The following is a 22,680-nucleotide window of genomic DNA, read 5'->3' as shown; positions in this document are numbered from 1 at the left end:
ACCATCAGGGTTAGAAAAATGAATTTAGCAATAAGTATGCAGAACTGCAGTGTCTGAACACATGTTAAAAAAAAAAAAAATCCGGCCTCCTCCGACCCCTTCAGCCGGCCATACCATCTCCAGAATTGGTGCATTTTAAAAACTATTGTGAACTATTATCTAGGTCTAAAATGGAAAAGGGCCTGATGGTCCAGAATACTTGACAGTTCGACATATAATATTGGTCAAGTGAGACCAAAACGTGGAGCGCAATGGACTAATACCTGCGAAAGAAGCCACATTCCTGTTTTAAAGGAAATGGGCATTGGATCTTCAGATGGTTGTCTTAACCCTCCCTTTTTATTTATGACTCACCATAATTTTGGCTTCTCCCCTATGTCTTCCCCTAAGAAAATTACCGTCGACCACTAAGGTATTCATTTTTAAGAAACATCTAAGTAACCGATTAACCGTTTTTTGGGGTGTATTTGCTCACCTCTAACCTATTGACAAATGCAGTTTGCCCGTGGGGTGCTGATGCACAGAGTCCACGGCTCCAGGGAAAGTGCTTTCACACTACGTCTAAAAGCGGTTTATCCAAACTGCATCAGCATCACAGGGGGCCCATTCTAATAGAGACAATGTCCTCCATCCGTTTCCACATCATTGAGGGGCCACTCAAAGAATGGGGCAGTCGAGCCGAAGCTGCAGACGGTTGTCTCCATCCTGCATTTGTATCAACCCACCCTCATTACTCTAGGTCTTAAAAGAGTGGACTCAAAATTCCTTCAAAATCACAAGGGGGGGGGGGCGGCTATGCTAAACATAGTAACATAGTATGTAAGGCTGAATGAAGACAATGTCCATCTAGTCCAGCCTGTCTATCCTCCCGTGTTGATCCAGAGGAAGGCAAAAAACCCCAAGGCCAGAAGCCTAGCCCTTTTGGGGAAAAAATTCCTTCCCGACTCCCTAATGGCAATCAGACTGTTCCCTGGATCAACCCCTAATAGTTCCTACCTTCCTATATACCCGGATTGACAATTTGTCAATCGAAAACAAACGTCTAAATATTCTGGACCATCAGGCTTAGAAAAATGAATTTAGCAATAAGTATGCAGAACTGCAGTGTCTGAACACATGTTAAAAAAAAAAAAAATCCGGCCTCCTCCGACCCCTTCAGCCGGCCATTCCATCTCCAGAATTGGTGCATTTTAAAAACTATTGTGAACTATTATCTAGGTCTAAAATGGAAAAGGGCCTGATGGTCCAGAATACTTGACAGTTCGACATATAATATTGGTCAAGTGAGACCAAAACGTGGAGCGCAATGGACTAATACCTGCGAAAGAAGCCACATTCCTGTTTTAAAGGAAATGGGCATTGGATCTTCAGATGGTTGTCTTAACCCTCCCTTTTTATTGATTCCTCACCATAATTTTGGCTTCTCCCCTATGTCTTCCCCTAAGAAAATTACCGTCGACCACTAAGGTATTCATTTTTAAGAAACATCTAAGTAACCGATTAACCGTTTTTTGGGGTGTATTTGCTCACCTCTAACCTATTGACAAATGCAGTTCGCCCGTGGGGTGCTGATGCACAGAGTCCACGGCTCCAGGGAAAGTGCTTTCACACTACGTCTAAAAGCGGTTTATCCAAACTGCATCAGCATCACAGGGGGCCCATTCTAATAGAGACAATGTCCTCCGCCCGTTTCCACATCATTGAGGGGCCACTCAAAGAAAGGGGCAGTCGAGCCGAAGCTGCAGACGGTTGTCTCCATCCTGCATTTGTATCAACCCACCCTCATTACTCTAGGTCTTAAAAGAGTGGACTCAAAATTGCTTCAAAATCACAAGGGGGGCCTATGCTAAAGAAAACAAACGTCTAAATATTCTGGACCATCAGGGTTAGAAAAATGAATTTAGCAATAAGTATGCAGAACTGCAGTGTCTGAACACATGTTGTTAGAAGAAAAAAAAAATCCGGCCTTCTCCGACCCCTTCAGCCGGCCATTCCATCTCCAGAATTGGTGCATTTTAAAAACTATTGTGAACTATTATCTAGGTCTAAAATGGAAAAGGGCCTGATGGTCCAGAATACTTGACAGTTCGACATATAATATTAGTCAAGTGAGACCAAAACGTGGAGCGCAATGGACTAATACCTGCGAAAGAAGCCACATTCCTGTTTTAAAGGAAATGGGCATTGGATCTTCAGATGGTTGTCTTAACCCTCCCTTTTTATTTATGACTCACCATAATTTTGGCTTCTCCCCTATGTCTTCCCCTAAGAAAATTACCGTCGACCACTAAGGTATTCATTTTTAAGAAATATCTAAATAACCGATTAACCGTTTTTTGGGGTGTATTTGCTCACCTCTAACCTATTGACAAATGCAGTTCGCCCGTGGGGTGCTGATGCACAGAGTCCACGGCTCCAGGGAAAGTGCTTTCACACTACGTCTAAAAGCGGTTTATCCAAACTGCATCAGCATCACAGGGGGCCCATTCTAATAGAGACAATGTCCTCCGCCCGTTTCCACATCATTGAGGGGCCACTCAAAGAAAGGGGCAGTCGAGCCGAAGCTGCAGACGGTTGTCTCCATCCTGCATTTGTATCAACCCACCCTCATTACTCTAGGTCTTAAAAGAGTGGACTCAAAATTGCTTCAAAATCACAAGGGCGGGGGCGGCTATGCTAAACATAGTAACATAGTATGTTAGGCTGAATGAAGACAATGTCCATCTAGTCCAGCCTTTCTATCCTCCTGTGTTGATCCAGAGGAAGGCAAAAAACCCCAAGGCCAGAAGCCTAGCCCTTTTGGGGAAAAAATTCCTTCCCGACTCCCTAATGGCAATCAGACTGTTCCCTGGATCAACCCCTAATAGTTCCTACCTTCCTATATACCCGGATTGACAATTTGTCAATCGAAAACAAACGTCTAAATATTCTGGACCATCAGGCTTAGAAAAATGAATTTAGCAATAAGTATGCAGAACTGCAGTGTCTGAACACATGTTAAAAAAAAAAAAAAATCCGGCCTCCTCCGACCCCTTCAGCCGGCCATTCCATCTACAGAATTGGTGCATTTTTTAAACTATTGTGAACTATTATCTAGGTCTAAAATGGAAAAGGGCCTGATGGTCCAGAATACTTGACAGTTCGACATATAATATTAGTCAAGTGAGACCAAAACGTGGAGCGCAATGGACTAATACCTGCGAAAGAAGCCACATTCCTGTTTTAAAGGAAATGGGCATTGGATCTTCAGATGGTTGTCTTAACCCTCCCTTTTTATTGATTCCTCACCATAATTTTGGCTTCTCCCCTATGTCTTCCCCTAAGAAAATTACCGTCGACCACTAAGGTATTCATTTTTAAGAAACATCTAAATAACCGATGAACCGTTTTTTGGGATGTATTTGCTCACCTAAAACTTATTGACAAATGCAGTTCGCCCGTGGGGTGCTGATGCACAGAGTCCACGGCTCCAGGGAAAGTGCTTTCACACTACGTCTAAAAGCGGTTTATCCAAACTGCATCAGCATCACAGGGGGCCCATTCTAATAGAGACAATGTCCTCCGCCCGTTTCCACATCATTGAGGGGCCACTCAAAGAAAGGGGCAGTCGAGCCGAAGCTGCAGACGGTTGTCTCCATCCTGCATTTGTATCAACCCACCCTCATTACTCTAGGTCTTAAAAGAGTGGACTCAAAATTCCTTCAAAATCACAAGGGGGGCCTATGCTAAAGAAAACAAACATCTAAATATTCTGGACCATCAGGGTTAGAAAAATGAATTTAGCAATAAGTATGCAGAACTGCAGTGTCTGAACACATGTTGTTAGAAAAAAAAAAAATCCGGCCTCCTCCGACCCCTTCAGCCGGCCATTCCATCTCCAGAATTGGTGCATTTTTCAAACTATTGTGAACTATTATCTAGGTCTAAAATGGAAAAGGGCCTGATGGTCCAGAATACTTGACAGTTCGACATATAATATTAGTCAAGTGAGACCAAAACGTGGAGCGCAATGGACTAATACCTGCGAAAGAAGCCACATTCCTGTTTTAAAGGAAATGGGCATTGGATCTTCAGATGGTTGTCTTAACCCTCCCTTTTTATTTATGACTCACCATAATTTTGGCTTCTCCCCTATGTCTTCCCCTAAGAAAATTACCGTCGACCACTAAGGTATTCATTTTTAAGAAACATCTAAATAACCGATTAACCGTTTTTTGGGATGTATTTGCTCACCTAAAACCAATTGACAAATGCATTTCGCCCGTGGGGTGCTGATGCACAGAGTCCACGGCTCCAGGGAAAGTGCTTTCACACTACGTCTAAAAGCGGTTTATCCAAACTGCATCAGCATCACAGGGGGCCCATTCTAATAGAGACAATGTCCTCCGCCCGTTTCCACATCATTGAGGGGCCACTCAAAGAAAGGGGCAGTCGAGCCGAAGCTGCAGACGGTTGTCTCCATCCTGCATTTGTATCAACCCACCCTCATTACTCTAGGTCTTAAAAGAGTGGACTCAAAATTCCTTCAAAATCACAAGGGGGGCCTATGCTAAAGAAAACAAACATCTAAATATTCTGGACCATCAGGGTTAGAAAAATGAATTTAACAATAAGTATGCAGAACTGCAGTGTCTGAACACATGTTGTTAGAAAAAAAAAAAATCCGGCCTCCTCCGACCCCTTCAGCCGGCCATTCCATCTCCAGAATTGGTGCATTTTTCAAACTATTGTGAACTATTATCTAGGTCTAAAATGGAAAAGGGCCTGATGGTCCAGAATACTTGACAGTTCGACATATAATATTAGTCAAGTGAGACCAAAACGTGGAGCGCAATGGACTAATACCTGCGAAAGAAGCCACATTCCTGTTTTAAAGGAAATGGGCATTGGATCTTCAGATGGTTGTCTTAACCCTCCCTTTTTATTTATGACTCACCATAATTTTGGCTTCTCCCCTATGTCTTCCCCTAAGAAAATTACCGTCGACCACTAAGGTATTCATTTTTAAGAAACATCTAAATAACCGATTAACCGTTTTTTGGGATGTATTTGCTCACCTAAAACCAATTGACAAATGCATTTCGCCCGTGGGGTGCTGATGCACAGAGTCCACGGCTCCAGGGAAAGTGCTTTCACACTACGTCTAAAAGCGGTTTATCCAAACTGCATCAGCATCACAGGGGGCCCATTCTAATAGAGACAATGTCCTCCGCCCGTTTCCACATCATTGAGGGGCCACTCAAAGAAAGGGGCAGTCGAGCCGAAGCTGCAGACGGTTGTCTCCATCCTGCATTTGTATCAACCCACCCTCATTACTCTAGGTCTTAAAAGAGTGGACTCAAAATTCCTTCAAAATCACAAGGGGGGCCTATGCTAAAGAAAACAAACATCTAAATATTCTGGACCATCAGGGTTAGAAAAATGAATTTAACAATAAGTATGCAGAACTGCAGTGTCTGAACACATGTTGTTAGAAAAAAAAAAAATCCGGCCTCCTCCGACCCCTTCAGCCGGCCATTCCATCTCCAGAATTGGTGCATTTTAAAAACTATTGTGAACTATTATCTAGGTCTAAAATGGAAAAGGGCCTGATGGTCCAGAATACTTGACAGTTCGACATATAATATTAGTCAAGTGAGACCAAAACGTGGAGCGCAATGGACTAATACCTGCGAAAGAAGCCACATTCCTGTTTTAAAGGAAATGGGCATTGGATCTTCAGATGGTTGTCTTAACCCTCCCTTTTTATTTATGACTCACCATAATTTTGGCTTCTCCCCTATGTCTTCCCCTAAGAAAATTACCGTCGACCACTAAGGTATTCATTTTTAAGAAACATCTAAATAACCGATTAACCGTTTTTTGGGATGTATTTGCTCACCTAAAACCAATTGACAAATGCATTTCGCCCGTGGGGTGCTGATGCACAGAGTCCACGGCTCCAGGGAAAGTGCTTTCACACTACGTCTAAAAGCGGTTTATCCAAACTGCATCAGCATCACAGGGGGCCCATTCTAATAGAGACAATGTCCTCCGCCCGTTTCCACATCATTGAGGGGCCACTCAAAGAAAGGGGCAGTCGAGCCGAAGCTGCAGACGGTTGTCTCCATCCTGCATTTGTATCAACCCACCCTCATTACTCTAGGTCTTAAAAGAGTGGACTCAAAATTCCTTCAAAATCACAAGGGGGGGGGGGGTGGCTATGCTAAACATAGTAACATAGTATGTAAGGCTGAATGAAGACAATGTCCATCTAGTCCAGCCTGTCTATCCTCCCGTGTTGATCCAGAGGAAGGCAAAAAACCCCAAGGCCAGAAGCCTAGCCCTTTTGGGGAAAAAATTCCTTCCCGACTCCCTAATGGCAATCAGACTGTTCCCTGGATCAACCCCTAATAGTTCCTACCTTCCTATATACCCGGATTGACAATTTGTTAATCGAAAACAAACGTCTAAATATTCTGGACCATCAGGCTTAGAAAAATGAATTTAGCAATAAGTATGCAGAACTGCAGTGCCTGAACACATGTTAAAAAAAAAAAAATCCGGCCTCCTCCGACCCCTTCAGCCGGCCATTCCATCTCCAGAATTGGTGCATTTTTTATACTATTGTGAACTATTATCTAGGTCTAAAATGGAAAAGGGCCTGATGGTCCAGAATACTTGACAGTTCGACATATAATATTAGTCAAGTGAGACCAAAACGTGGAGCGCAGTGGACTAATACCTGTGAAAGAAGCCACATTCCTGTTTTAAAGGAAATGGGCATTGGATCTTCAGATGGTTGTCTTAACCCTCCCTTTTTATTTATGACTCACCATAATTTTGGCTTCTCCCTTATGTCTTCCCCTAAGAAAATTACCGTCGACCACTAAGGTATTCATTTTTAAGAAATATCTAAATAACCGATTAACCGTTTTTTGGGGTGTATTTGCTCACCTAAAACTTATTGACAAATGCAGTTCGCCCATGGGGTGCTGATGCACAGAGTCCACGGCTCCAGGGAAAGTGCTTTCACACTACGTCTTAAAGCGGTTTATCCAAACTGCATCAGCATCACAGGGGGCCCATTCTAATAGAGACAATGTCCTCCGCCCGTTTCCACATCATTGAGGGGCCACTCAAAGAAAGGGGCAGTCGAGCCGAAGCTGCAGACGGTTGTCTCCATCCTGCATTTGTATCAACCCACCCTCATTACTCTAGGTCTTAAAAGAGTGGACTCAAAATTCCTTCAAAATCACAAGGGGGGCCTATGCTAAAGAAAACAAACATCTAAATATTCTGGACCATCAGGGTTAGAAAAATGAATTTAGCAATAAGTATGCAGAACTGCAGTGTCTGAACACATGTTATTAGAAAAAAAAAAAATCCGGCCTCCTCCGACCCCTTCAGCCGGCCATTCCATCTCCAGAATTGGTGCATTTTTCAAACTATTGTGAACTATTATCTAGGTCTAAAATGGAAAAGGGCCTGATGGTCCAGAATACTTGACAGTTCGACATATAATATTAGTCAAGTGAGACCAAAACGTGGAGCGCAATGGACTAATACCTGCGAAAGAAGCCACATTCCTGTTTTAAAGGAAATGGGCATTGGATCTTCAGATGGTTGTCTTAACCCTCCCTTTTTATTTATGACTCACCATAATTTTGGCTTCTCCCCTATGTCTTCCCCTAAGAAAATTACCGTCGACCACTAAGGTATTCATTTTTAAGAAACATCTAAATAACCGATTAACCGTTTTTTGGGATGTATTTGCTCACCTAAAACTTATTGACAAATGCAGTTCGCCCGTGGGGTGCTGATGCACAGAGTCCACGGCTCCAGGGAAAGTGCTTTCACACTATGTCTAAAAGCGGTTTATCCAAATTGCATCAGCATCACAGGGGGCCCATTCTAATAGAGACAATGTCCTCCGCCCGTTTCCACATCATTGAGGGGCCACTCAAAGAAAGGGGCAGTCGAGCCGAAGCTGCAGACGGTTGTCTCCATCCTGCATTTGTATCAACCCACCCTCATTACTCTAGGTCTTAAAAGAGTGGACTCAAAATTGCTTCAAAATCACAAGGGGGGCCTATGCTAAAGAAAACAAACGTCTAAATATTCTGGACCATCAGGGTTAGAAAAATGAATTTAGCAATAAGTATGCAGAACTGCAGTGTCTGAACACATGTTGTTAAGAAAAAAAAAATCCGGCCTCCTCCGACCCCTTCAGCCGGCCATTCCATCTCCAGAATTGGTGCATTTTAAAAACTGTGAACTATTATCTAGGTCTAAAATGGAAAAGGGCCTGATGGTCCAGAATACTTGACAGTTCGACATATAATATTAGTCAAGTGAGACCAAAACATGGAGCACAATGGACTAATACCTGCGAAAGAAGCCACATTCCTGTTTTAAAGGAAATGGGCATTGGATCTTCAGATGGTTGTCTTAACCCTCCCTTTTTATTTATGACTCACCATAATTTTGGCTTCTCCCCTATGTCTTCCCCTAAGAAAATTACTGTCGACCACTAAGGTATTCATTTTTAAGAAATATCTAAATAACCGATTAACCGTTTTTTGGGGTGTATTTGCTCACCTCTAACCTATTGACAAATGCAGTTCGCCCGTGGGGTGCTGATGCACAGAGTCCACGGCTCCAGGGAAAGTGCTTTCACACTACGTCTAAAAGCGGTTTATCCAAACTGCATCAGCATCACAGGGGGCCCATTCTAATAGAGACAATGTCCTCCGCCCGTTTCCACATCATTGAGGGGCCACTCAAAGAAAGGGGCAGTCGAGCCGAAGCTGCAGACGGTTGTCTCCATCCTGCATTTGTATCAACCCACCCTCATTACTCTAGGTCTTAAAAGAGTGGACTCAAAATTCCTTCAAAATCACAAGGGGGGCCTATGCTAAAGAAAACAAACATCTAAATATTCTGGACCATCAGGGTTAGAAAAATGAATTTAACAATAAGTATGCAGAACTGCAGTGTCTGAACACATGTTGTTAAAAAAAATAAAAAATCCGGCCTCCTCCGACCCCTTCAGCCGGCCATTCCATCTCCAGAATTGGTGCATTTTAAAAACTATTGTGAACTATTATCTAGGTCTAAAATGGAAAAGGGCCTGATGGTCCAGAATACTTGACAGTTCGACATATAATATTAGTCAAGTGAGACCAAAACGTGGAGCGCAATGGACTAATACCTGCGAAAGAAGCCACATTCCTGTTTTAAAGGAAATGGGCATTGGATCTTCAGATGGTTGTCTTAACCCTCCCTTTTTATTTATGACTCACCATAATTTTGGCTTCTCCCCTATGTCTTCCCCTAAGAAAATTACCGTCGACCACTAAGGTATTCATTTTTAAGAAATATCTAAATAACCGATTAACCGTTTTTTGGGATGTATTTGCTCACCTAAAACTTATTGACAAATGCAGTTCGCCCGTGGGGTGCTGATGCACAGAGTCCACGGCTCCAGGGAAAGTGCTTTCACACTACATCTAAAAGCGGTTTATCCAAACTGCATCAGCATCACAGGGGGCCCATTCTAATAGAGACAATGTCCTCCGCCCGTTTCCACATCATTGAGGGGCCACTCAAAGAAAGGGGCAGTCGAGCCGAAGCTGCAGACGGTTGTCTCCATCCTGCATTTGTATCAACCCACCCTCATTACTCTAGGTCTTAAAAGAGTGGACTCAAAATTCCTTCAAAATCACAAGGGGGGGGGGGGCGGCTATGCTAAACATAGTAACATAGTATGTAAGGCTGAATGAAGACAATGTCCATCTAGTCCAGCCTGTCTATCCTCCCGTGTTGATCCAGAGGAAGGCAAAAAACCCCAAGGCCAGAAGCCTAGCCCTTTTGGGGAAAAAATTCCTTCCCGACTCCCTAATGGCAATCAGACTGTTCCCTGGATCAACCCCTAATAGTTCCTACCTTCCTATATACCCGGATTGACAATTTGTCAATCGAAAACAAACGTCTAAATATTCTGGACCATCAGGCTTAGAAAAATGAATTTAGCAATAAGTATGCAGAACTGCAGTGTCTGAACACATGTTAAAAAAAAAAAAAAATCCGGCCTCCTCCGACCCCTTCAGCCGGCCATTCCATCTCCAGAATTGGTGCATTTTAAAAACTATTGTGAACTACTATCTAGGTCTAAAATGGAAAAGGGCCTGATGGTCCAGAATACTTGACAGTTCGACATATAATATTAGTCAAGTGAGACCAAAACGTGGAGCGCAATGGACTAATACCTGCGAAAGAAGCCACATTCCTGTTTTAAAGGAAATGGGCATTGGATCTTCAGATGGTTGTCTTAACCCTCCCTTTTTATTTATTCCTCACCATAATTTTGGCTTCTCCCCTATGTCTTCCCCTAAGAAAATTACCGTCGACCACTAAGGTATACATTTTTAAGAAACATCTAAACAACCGATTAACCGTTTTTTGGGGTGTATTTGCTCACCTAAAACCTATTGACAAATGCAGTTCGCCCGTGGGGTGCTGATGCACAGAGTCCACGGCTCCAGGGAAAGTGCTTTCACACTACGTCTAAAAGCGGTTTATCCAAACTGCATCAGCATCACAGGGGGCCCATTCTAATAGAGACAATGTCCTCCGCCCGTTTCCACATCATTGAGGGGCCACTCAAAGAAAGGGGCAGTCGAGCCAAAGCTGCAGACGGTTGTCTCCATCCTGCATTTGTATCAACCCACCCTCATTACTCTAGGTCTTAAAAGAGTGGACTCAAAATTCCTTCAAAATCACAAGGGGGGCCTATGCTAAAGAAAACAAACATCTAAATATTCTGGACCATCAGGGTTAGAAAAATGAATTTAGCAATAAGTATGCAGAACTGCAGTGTCTGAACACATGTTGTTAAAAAAAAAAAATCCGGCCTCCTCCGACCCCTTCAGCCGGCCATTCCATCTCCAGAATTGGTGCATTTTAAAAACTATTGTGAACTATTATCTAGGTCTAAAATGGAAAAGGGCCTGATGGTCCAGAATACTTGACAGTTCGACATATAATATTAGTCAAGTGAGACCAAAACGTGGAGCGCAATGGACTAATACCTGCGAAAGAAGCCACATTCCTGTTTTAAAGGAAATGGGCATTGGATCTTCAGATGGTTGTCTTAACCCTCCCTTTTTATTTATGACTCACCATAATTTTGGCTTCTCCCCTATGTCTTCCCCTAAGAAAATTACCGTCGACCACTAAGGTATTCATTTTTAAGAAACATCTAAATAACCGATTAACCGTTTTTTGGGATGTATTTGCTCACCTCTAACCTATTGACAAATGCAGTTCGCCCGTGGGGTGCTGATGCACAGAGTCCACGGCTCCAGGGAAAGTGCTTTCACACTACGTCTAAAAGCGGTTTATCCAAACTGCATCAGCATCACAGGGGGCCCATTCTAATAGAGACAATGTCCTCCGCCCGTTTCCACATCATTGAGGGGCCACTCAAAGAAAGGGGCAGTCGAGCCGAAGCTGCAGACGGTTGTCTCCATCCTGCATTTGTATCAACCCACCCTCATTACTCTAGGTCTTAAAAGAGTGGACTCAAAATTCCTTCAAAATCACAAGGGGGGGGGGCGGCTATGCTAAACATAGTAACATAGTATGTAAGGCTGAATGAAGACAATGTCCATCTAGTCCAGCCTGTCTATCCTCCCGTGTTGATCCAGAGGAAGGCAAAAAACCCCAAGGCCAGAAGCCTAGCCCTTTTGGGGAAAAAATTCCTTCCCGACTCCCTAATGGCAATCAGACTGTTCCCTGGATCAACCCCTAATAGTTCCTACCTTCCTATATACCCGGATTGACAATTTGTTAATCGAAAACAAACGTCTAAATATTCTGGACCATCAGGCTTAGAAAAATGAATTTAGCAATAAGTATGCAGAACTGCAGTGCCTGAACACATGTTAAAAAAAAAAAAATCCGGCCTCCTCTGACCCCTTCAGCCGGCCATTCCATCTCCAGAATTGGTGCATTTTTTATACTATTGTGAACTATTATCTAGGTCTAAAATGGAAAAGGGCCTGATGGTCCAGAATACTTGACAGTTCGACATATAATATTAGTCAAGTGAGACCAAAACGTGGAGCGCAATGGACTAATACCTGTGAAAGAAGCCACATTCCTGTTTTAAAGGAAATGGGCATTGGATCTTCAGATGGTTGTCTTAACCCTCCCTTTTTATTTATGACTCACCATAATTTTGGCTTCTCCCCTATGTCTTCCCCTAAGAAAATTACCGTCGACCACTAAGGTATTCATTTTTAAGAAATATCAAAATAACCGATTAACCGTTTTTTGGGGTGTATTTGCTCACCTAAAACTTATTGACAAATGCAGTTCGCCCATGGGGTGCTGATGCACAGAGTCCACTGCTCCAGGGAAAGTGCTTTCACACTACGTCTTAAAGCGGTTTATCCAAACTGCATCAGCATCACAGGGGGCCCATTCTAATAGAGACAATGTCCTCCGCCCGTTTCCACATCATTGAGGGGCCACTCAAAGAAAGGGGCAGTCGAGCCGAAGCTGCAGACGGTTGTCTCCATCCTGCATTTGTATCAACCCACCCTCATTACTCTAGGTCTTAAAAGAGTGGACTCAAAATTCCTTCAAAATCACAAGGGGGACCTATGCTAAAGAAAACAAACATCTAAATATTCTGGACCATCAGGGTTAGAAAAATGAATTTAACAATAAGTATGCAGAACTGCAGTGTCTGAACACATGTTGTTAGAAAAAAAAAAAATCCGGCCTCCTCCGACCCCTTCAGCCGGCCATTCCATCTCCAGAATTGGTGCATTTTTCAAACTATTGTGAACTATTATCTAGGTCTAAAATGGAAAAGGGCCTGATGGTCCAGAATACTTGACAGTTCGACATATAATATTAGTCAAGTGAGACCAAAACGTGGAGCGCAATGGACTAATACCTGCGAAAGAAGCCACATTCCTGTTTTAAAGGAAATGGGCATTGGATCTTCAGATGGTTGTCTTAACCCTCCCTTTTTATTTATGACTCACCATAATTTTGGCTTCTCCCCTATGTCTTCCCCTAAGAAAATTACCGTCGACCACTAAGGTATTCATTTTTAAGAAACATCTAAATAACCGATTAACCGTTTTTTGGGGTGTATTTGCTCACCTCTAACCTATTGACAAATGCAGTTCGCCCGTGGGGTGCTGATGCACAGAGTCCACGGCTCCAGGGAAAGTGCTTTCACACTACGTCTAAAAGCGGTTTATCCAAACTGCATCAGCATCACAGGGGGCCCATTCTAATAGAGACAATGTCCTCCGCCCGTTTCCACATCATTGAGGGGCCACTCAAAGAAAGGGGCAGTCGAGCCGAAGCTGCAGACGGTTGTCTCCATCCTGCATTTGTATCAACCCACCCTCATTACTCTAGGTCTTAAAAGAGTGGACTCAAAATTCCTTCAAAATCACAAGGGGGGCCTATGCTAAAGAAATCAAACATCTAAATATTCTGGACCATCAGGGTTAGAAAAATGAATTTAGCAATAAGTATGCAGAACTGCAGTGTCTGAACACATGTTGTTAAAAAAAAAAAAAAATCCGGCCTCCTCCGACCCCTTCAGCCGGCCATTCCATCTCCAGAATTGGTGCATTTTTCAAACTATTGTGAACTATTATCTAGGTCTAAAATGGAAAAGGGCCTGATGGTCCAGAATACTTGACAGTTCGACATATAATATTAGTCAAGTGAGACCAAAACGTGGAGCGCAATGGACTAATACCTGCGAAAGAAGCCACATTCCTGTTTTAAAGGAAATGGGCATTGGATCTTCAGATGGTTGTCTTAACCCTCCCTTTTTATTTATGACTCACCATAATTTTGGCTTCTCCCCTATGTCTTCCCCTAAGAAAATTACCGTCGACCACTAAGGTATTCATTTTTAAGAAATATCTAAATAACCGATTAACCGTTTTTTGGGATGTATTTGCTCACCTAAAACTTATTGACAAATGCAGTTCGCCCGTGGGGTGCTGATGCACAGAGTCCACGGCTCCAGGGAAAGTGCTTTCACACTACATCTAAAAGCGGTTTATCCAAACTGCATCAGCATCACAGGGGGCCCATTCTAATAGAGACAATGTCCTCCGCCCGTTTCCACATCATTGAGGGGCCACTCAAAGAAAGGGGCAGTCGAGCCGAAGCTGCAGACGGTTGTCTCCATCCTGCATTTGTATCAACCCACCCTCATTACTCTAGGTCTTAAAAGAGTGGACTCAAAATTCCTTCAAAATCACAAGGGGGGCCTATGCTAAAGAAAACAAACATCTAAATATTCTGGACCATCAGGGTTAGAAAAATGAATTTAACAATAAGTATGCAGAACTGCAGTGTCTGAACACATGTTGTTAGAAAAAAAAAAAATCCGGCCTCCTCCGACCCCTTAAGCCGGCCATTCCATCTCCAGAATTGGTGCATTTTTCAAACTATTGTGAACTATTATCTAGGTCTAAAATGGAAAAGGGCCTGATGGTCCAGAATACTTGACAGTTCGACATATAATATTAGTCAAGTGAGACCAAAACGTGGAGCGCAATGGACTAATACCTGCGAAAGAAGCCACATTCCTGTTTTAAAGGAAATGGGCATTGGATCTTCAGATGGTTGTCTTAACCCTCCCTTTTTATTGATTCCTCACCATAATTTTGGCTTCTCCCCTATGTCTTCCCCTAAGAAAATTACCGTCGACCACTAAGGTATTCATTTTTAAGAAACATCTAAATAACCGATTAACCGTTTTTTGGGGTGTATTTGCTCACCTCTAACCTATTGACAAATGCAGTTCGCCCGTGGGGTGCTGATGCACAGAGTCCACGGCTCCAGGGAAAGTGCTTTCACACTACGTCTAAAAGCGGTTTATCCAAACTGCATCAGCATCACAGGGGGCCCATTCTAATAGAGACAATGTCCTCCGCCCGTTTCCACATCATTGAGGGGCCACTCAAAGAAAGGGGCAGTCGAGCCGAAGCTGCAGACGGTTGTCTCCATCCTGCATTTGTATCAACCCACCCTCATTACTCTAGGTCTTAAAAGAGTGGACTCAAAATTGCTTCAAAATCACAAGGGGGGGGGCGGCTATGCTAAACATAGTAACATAGTATGTAAGGCTGAATGAAGACAATGTCCATCTAGTCCAGCCTGTCTATCCTCCCGTGTTGATCCAGAGGAAGGCAAAAAACCCCAAGGCCAGAAGCCTAGCCCTTTTGGGGAAAAAATTCCTTCCCGACTCCCTAATGGCAATCAGACTGTTCCCTGGATCAACCCCTAATAGTTCCTACCTTCCTATATACCGGGATTGACAATTTGTTAATCGAAAACAAACGTCTAAATATTCTGGACCATCAGGCTTAGAAAAATGAATTTAGCAATAAGTATGCAGAACTGCAGTGCCTGAACACATGTTAAAAAAAAAAAAATCCGGCCTCCTCCGACCCCTTCAGCCGGCCATTCCATCTCCAGAATTGGTGCATTTTTTATACTATTGTGAACTATTATCTAGGTCTAAAATGGAAAAGGGCCTGATGGTCCAGAATACTTGACAGTTCGACATATAATATTAGTCAAGTGAGACCAAAACGTGGAGCGCAATGGACTAATACCTGCGAAAGAAGCCACATTCCTGTTTTAAAGGAAATGGGCATTGGATCTTCAGATGGTTGTCTTAACCCTCCCTTTTTATTTATGACTCACCATAATTTTGGCTTCTCCCCTATGTCTTCCCCTAAGAAAATTACCGTCGACCACTAAGGTATTCATTTTTAAGAAACATCTAAATAACCGATTAACCGTTTTTTGGGATGTATTTGCTCACCTAAAACCAATTGACAAATGCATTTCGCCCGTGGGGTGCTGATGCACAGAGTCCACGGCTCCAGGGAAAGTGCTTTCACACTACATCTAAAAGCGGTTTATCCAAACTGCATCAGCATCACAGGGGGCCCATTCTAATAGAGACAATGTCCTCCGCCCGTTTCCACATCATTGAGGGGCCACTCAAAGAAAGGGGCAGTCGAGCCGAAGCTGCAGACGGTTGTCTCCATCCTGCATTTGTATCAACCCACCCTCATTACTCTAGGTCTTAAAAGAGTGGACTCAAAATTGCTTCAAAATCACAAGGGCGGGGGCGGCTATGCTAAACATAGTAACATAGTATGTTAGGCTGAATGAAGACAATGTCCATCTAGTCCAGCCTTTCTATCCTCCTGTGTTGATCCAGAGGAAGGCAAAAAACCCCAAGGCCAGAAGCCTAGCCCTTTTGGGGAAAAAATTCCTTCCCGACTCCCTAATGGCAATCAGACTGTTCCCTGGATCAACCCCTAATAGTTCCTACCTTCCTATATACCCGGATTGACAATTTGTCAATCGAAAACAAACGTCTAAATATTCTGGACCATCAGGCTTAGAAAAATGAATTTAGCAATAAGTATGCAGAACTGCAGTGTCTGAACACATGTTAAAAAAAAAAAAAAATCCGGCCTCCTCCGACCCCTTCAGCCGGCCATTCCATCTCCAGAATTGGTGCATTTTAAAAACTATTGTGAACTACTATCTAGGTCTAAAATGGAAAAGGGCCTGATGGTCCAGAATACTTGACAGTTCGACATATAATATTAGTCAAGTGAGACCAAAACGTGGAGCGCAATGGACTAATACCTGCGAAAGAAGCCACATTCCTGTTTTAAAGGAAATGGGCATTGGATCTTCAGATGGTTGTCTTAACCCTCCCTTTTTATTTATTCCTCACCATAATTTTGGCTTCTCCCCTATGTCTTCCCCTAAGAAAATTACCGTCGACCACTAAGGTATTCATTTTTAAGAAACATCTAAACAACTGATTAACCGTTTTTTGGGGTGTATTTGCTCACCTAAAACCTATTGACAAATGCAGTTCGCCCGTGGGGTGCTGATGCACAGAGTCCACGGCTCCAGGGAAAGTGCTTTCACACTACGTCTAAAAGCGGTTTATCCAAACTGCATCAGCATCACAGGGGGCCCATTCTAATAGAGACAATGTCCTCCGCCCGTTTCCACATCATTGAGGGGCCACTCAAAGAAAGGGGCAGTCGAGCCGAAGCTGCAGACGGTTGTCTCCATCCTGCATTTGTATCAACCCACCCTCATTACTCTAGGTCTTAAAAGAGTGGACTCAAAATTCCTTCAAAATCACAAGGGGGGCCTATGCTAAAGAAAACAAACATCTAAATATTCTGGACCATCAGGGTTAGAAAAATGAATTTAGCAATAAGTATGCAGAACTGCAGTGTCTGAACACATGTTGTTAAAAAAAAAAATCCGGCCTCCTCCGACCCCTTCAGCCGGCCATTCCATCTCCAGAATTGGTGCATTTTAAAAACTATTGTGAACTATTATCTAGGTCTAAAATGGAAAAGGGCCTGATGGTCCAGAATACTTGACAGTTCGACATATAATATTAGTCAAGTGAGACCAAAACGTGGAGCGCAATGGACTAATACCTGCGAAAGAAGCCACATTCCTGTTTTAAAGGAAATGGGCATTGGATCTTCAGATGGTTGTCTTAACCCCCCCTTTTTATTTATTCCTCACCATAATTTTGGCTTCTCCCCTATGTCTTCCCCTAAGAAAATTACCGTCGACCACTAAGGTATTCATTTTTAAGAATCATCTAAATAACCGATTAACCGTTTTTTCGGGTGTATTTGCTCACCTAAAACTTATTGACAAATGCAGTTCGCCCGTGGGGTGCTGATGCACAGAGTCCACGGCTCCAGGGAAAGTGCTTTCACACTACGTCTAAAAGCGGTTTATCCAAACTGCATCAGCATCACAGGGGGCCCATTCTAATAGAGACAATGTCCTCCGCCCGTTTCCACATCATTGAGGGGCCACTCAAAGAAAGGGGCAGTCGAGCCGAAGCTGCAGACGGTTGTCTCCATCCTGCATTTGTATCAACCCACCCTCATTACTCTAGGTCTTAAAAGAGTGGACTCAAAATTGCTTCAAAATCACAAGGGGGGGGGCTATGCTAAACATAGTAACATAGTATGTAAGGCTGAATGAAGACAATGTCCATCTAGTCCAGCCTGTCTATCCTCCTGTGTTGATCCAGAGGAAGGCAAAAAACCCCAAGGCCAGAAGCCAATTAGCCCTTTTGGGGAAAAAAATTCCTTCCCGACTCCCTAATGGCAATCAGACTGTTCCCTGGATCAACCCCTAATAGTTCCTACCTTCCTATATACCCGGATTGACAATTTGTCAATCGAGAACAAACGTCTAAATATTCTGGACCATCAGGCTTAGAAAAATGAATTTAGCAATAAGTATGCAGAACTGCAGTGTCTGAACACATGTTGTTAAGAAAAAATAAAATCCGGCCTCCTCCGACCCCTTCAGCCGGCCATTCCATCTCCAGAATTGGTGCATTTTTTAAACTATTGTGAACTATTATCTAAGTCTAAAATGGAAAACAGCCTGATGGTCCAGAATACTTGACAGTTCGACATATAATATTAGTCAAGTGAGACCAAAACGTGGAGCGCAATGGACTAATACCTGCGAAAGAAGCCACATTCCTGTTTTAACCCCTTGAGTGGCGGGTTTCCTACCACCCTGTCGTGCCCACCAGGGCAGGTTTTTTAAAATGGTCTAATCATTGAATTTCAACTAATTTTGCAGTTGCGTCTGAAGAGCGATAACTTTTTCATTTTTCCATTGACATGGCCATATGAGGGCTTGTTTTTTGCGGGACAAGTTGTGGTTTTTTAAACAGGGGGGAGGAAAAAAAGAAATGGGGAAAAAAGAAAAAAAGGGGCCATGTCATTAAGGGGTTAAATAATGCATTAACTTCCTTCTCTGGGTCATAACGACGCATGGATACCACATGTGTGATTGTATTTTTGATTTTTTTACAAAGTAAACGGAGACAAGTGTTTTTATTATTTTTTTTATAAGTTTTTAAACTTTTTTTATTTTTTACATTTTTTTAATTTTTTTGTCCCTTTAGGGGACTTTCACAGGGACCCATCAGGACCCCTGATCACATTCCGGGGGTCCGATGGTGACAGCCCTTTACATGCTGCAGTGACAGCCCTTTACATGCTGCAGTCACATAGACTGCAGCATGTAAGGGGTTAACACAGCAGAGATCAGAGGTTTTCTCTGATCTCTGCTGTAAGAGCTGGTACCTAGCTGTCCTCTGACAGCTAACAACCAGCTCTCCCTGCCACAGAGACCATCGGCTTGCTTCTGACAAGCCGATGGTCTCTATGGCAACCTGTAAACAAACCAGTGCAGGAGATTGCCAGCATATCAGCAATATCTTCCGCTGGTTTTTCAAAGCCCTTGCTTTGTTCTCTGTGGGTCTGTGCAGGCAGAGCACAGTGCCAGAGCTTGTGGCATTGTGCTCTGCAGCTCCCACAGTGATACATAGCCCGGAAATCTTCCGGGCTATGTTGCTATGAGCAGTGGAGCTCGTCCCGGAAAATTTCCGGGTGTGCCACTCAAGGGGTTAAAGGAAATGGGCATTGGGTCTTCAGATGGTTGTCTTAACCCTCCCTTTTTATTTATGACTCACCATAATTTTGGCTTCTCCCCTATGTCTTCCCCTAAGAAAATTACCGTCGACCACTAAGGTATTCATTTTTAAGAAATATCTAAATAACCGATTAACCGTTTTTTGGGATGTATTTGCTCACCTAAAACTTATTGACAAATGCAGTTCGCCCGTGGGGTGCTGATGCACAGAGTCCACGGCTCCAGGGAAAGTGCTTTCACACTACATCTAAAAGCGGTTTATCCAAACTGCATCAGCATCACAGGGGGCCCATTCTAATAGAGACAATGTCCTCCGCCCGTTTCCACATCATTGAGGGGCCACTCAAAGAAAGGGGCAGTCGAGCCGAAGCTGCAGACGGTTGTCTCCATCCTGCATTTGTATCAACCCACCCTCATTACTCTAGGTCTTAAAAGAGTGGACTCAAAATTGCTTCAAAATCACAAGGGCGGGGGCGGCTATGCTAAACATAGTAACATAGTATGTTAGGCTGAATGAAGACAATGTCCATCTAGTCCAGCCTTTCTATCCTCCTGTGTTGATCCAGAGGAAGGCAAAAAACCCCAAGGCCAGAAGCCTAGCCCTTTTGGGGAAAAAATTCCTTCCCGACTCCCTAATGGCAATCAGACTGTTCCCTGGATCAACCCCTAATAGTTCCTACCTTCCTATATACCCGGATTGACAATTTGTCAATCGAAAACAAACGTCTAAATATTCTGGACCATCAGGCTTAGAAAAATGAATTTAGCAATAAGTATGCAGAACTGCAGTGTCTGAACACATGTTAAAAAAAAAAAAAAATCCGGCCTCCTCCGACCCCTTCAGCCGGCCATTCCATCTCCAGAATTGGTGCATTTTAAAAACTATTGTGAACTACTATCTAGGTCTAAAATGGAAAAGGGCCTGATGGTCCAGAATACTTGACAGTTCGACATATAATATTAGTCAAGTGAGACCAAAACGTGGAGCGCAATGGACTAATACCTGCGAAAGAAGCCACATTCCTGTTTTAAAGGAAATGGGCATTGGATCTTCAGATGGTTGTCTTAACCCTCCCTTTTTATTTATTCCTCACCATAATTTTGGCTTCTCCCCTATGTCTTCCCCTAAGAAAATTACCGTCGACCACTAAGGTATTCATTTTTAAGAAACATCTAAACAACTGATTAACCGTTTTTTGGGGTGTATTTGCTCACCTAAAACCTATTGACAAATGCAGTTCGCCCGTGGGGTGCTGATGCACAGAGTCCACGGCTCCAGGGAAAGTGCTTTCACACTACGTCTAAAAGCGGTTTATCCAAACTGCATCAGCATCACAGGGGGCCCATTCTAATAGAGACAATGTCCTCCGCCCGTTTCCACATCATTGAGGGGCCACTCAAAGAAAGGGGCAGTCGAGCCGAAGCTGCAGACGGTTGTCTCCATCCTGCATTTGTATCAACCCACCCTCATTACTCTAGGTCTTAAAAGAGTGGACTCAAAATTCCTTCAAAATCACAAGGGGGGCCTATGCTAAAGAAAACAAACGTCTAAATATTCTGGACCATCAGGGTTAGAAAAATGAATTTAGCAATAAGTATGCAGAACTGCAGTGTCTGAACACATGTTGTTAAAAAAAAAAATCCGGCCTCCTCCGACCCCTTCAGCCGGCCATTCCATCTCCAGAATTGGTGCATTTTAAAAACTATTGTGAACTATTATCTAGGTCTAAAATGGAAAAGGGCCTGATGGTCCAGAATACTTGACAGTTCGACATATAATATTAGTCAAGTGAGACCAAAACGTGGAGCGCAATGGACTAATACCTGCGAAAGAAGCCACATTCCTGTTTTAAAGGAAATGGGCATTGGATCTTCAGATGGTTGTCTTAACCCCCCCTTTTTATTTATTCCTCACCATAATTTTGGCTTCTCCCCTATGTCTTCCCCTAAGAAAATTACCGTCGACCACTAAGGTATTCATTTTTAAGAATCATCTAAATAACCGATTAACCGTTTTTTCGGGTGTATTTGCTCACCTAAAACTTATTGACAAATGCAGTTCGCCCGTGGGGTGCTGATGCACAGAGTCCACGGCTCCAGGGAAAGTGCTTTCACACTACGTCTAAAAGCGGTTTATCCAAACTGCATCAGCATCACAGGGGGCCCATTCTAATAGAGACAATGTCCTCCGCCCGTTTCCACATCATTGAGGGGCCACTCAAAGAAAGGGGCAGTCGAGCCGAAGCTGCAGACGGTTGTCTCCATCCTGCATTTGTATCAACCCACCCTCATTACTCTAGGTCTTAAAAGAGTGGACTCAAAATTGCTTCAAAATCACAAGGGGGGGGGCTATGCTAAACATAGTAACATAGTATGTAAGGCTGAATGAAGACAATGTCCATCTAGTCCAGCCTGTCTATCCTCCTGTGTTGATCCAGAGGAAGGCAAAAAACCCCAAGGCCAGAAGCCAATTAGCCCTTTTGGGGAAAAAAATTCCTTCCCGACTCCCTAATGGCAATCAGACTGTTCCCTGGATCAACCCCTAATAGTTCCTACCTTCCTATATACCCGGATTGACAATTTGTCAATCGAGAACAAACGTCTAAATATTCTGGACCATCAGGCTTAGAAAAATGAATTTAGCAATAAGTATGCAGAACTGCAGTGTCTGAACACATGTTGTTAAGAAAAAATAAAATCCGGCCTCCTCCGACCCCTTCAGCCGGCCATTCCATCTCCAGAATTGGTGCATTTTTTAAACTATTGTGAACTATTATCTAAGTCTAAAATGGAAAACAGCCTGATGGTCCAGAATACTTGACAGTTCGACATATAATATTAGTCAAGTGAGACCAAAACGTGGAGCGCAATGGACTAATACCTGCGAAAGAAGCCACATTCCTGTTTTAACCCCTTGAGTGGCGGGTTTCCTACCACCCTGTCGTGCCCACCAGGGCAGGTTTTTTAAAATGGTCTAATCATTGAATTTCAACTAATTTTGCAGTTGCGTCTGAAGAGCGATAACTTTTTCATTTTTCCATTGACATGGCCATATGAGGGCTTGTTTTTTGCGGGACAAGTTGTGGTTTTTTAAACAGGGGGGAGGAAAAAAAGAAA

This window comes from Eleutherodactylus coqui, chromosome 8 (genome assembly GCF_035609145.1).
Source record: "Eleutherodactylus coqui strain aEleCoq1 chromosome 8, aEleCoq1.hap1, whole genome shotgun sequence".
Lineage (NCBI taxonomy): Eukaryota > Metazoa > Chordata > Amphibia > Anura > Eleutherodactylidae > Eleutherodactylus > Eleutherodactylus coqui.
Note: the sequence above shows the minus strand (reverse complement) of the source record.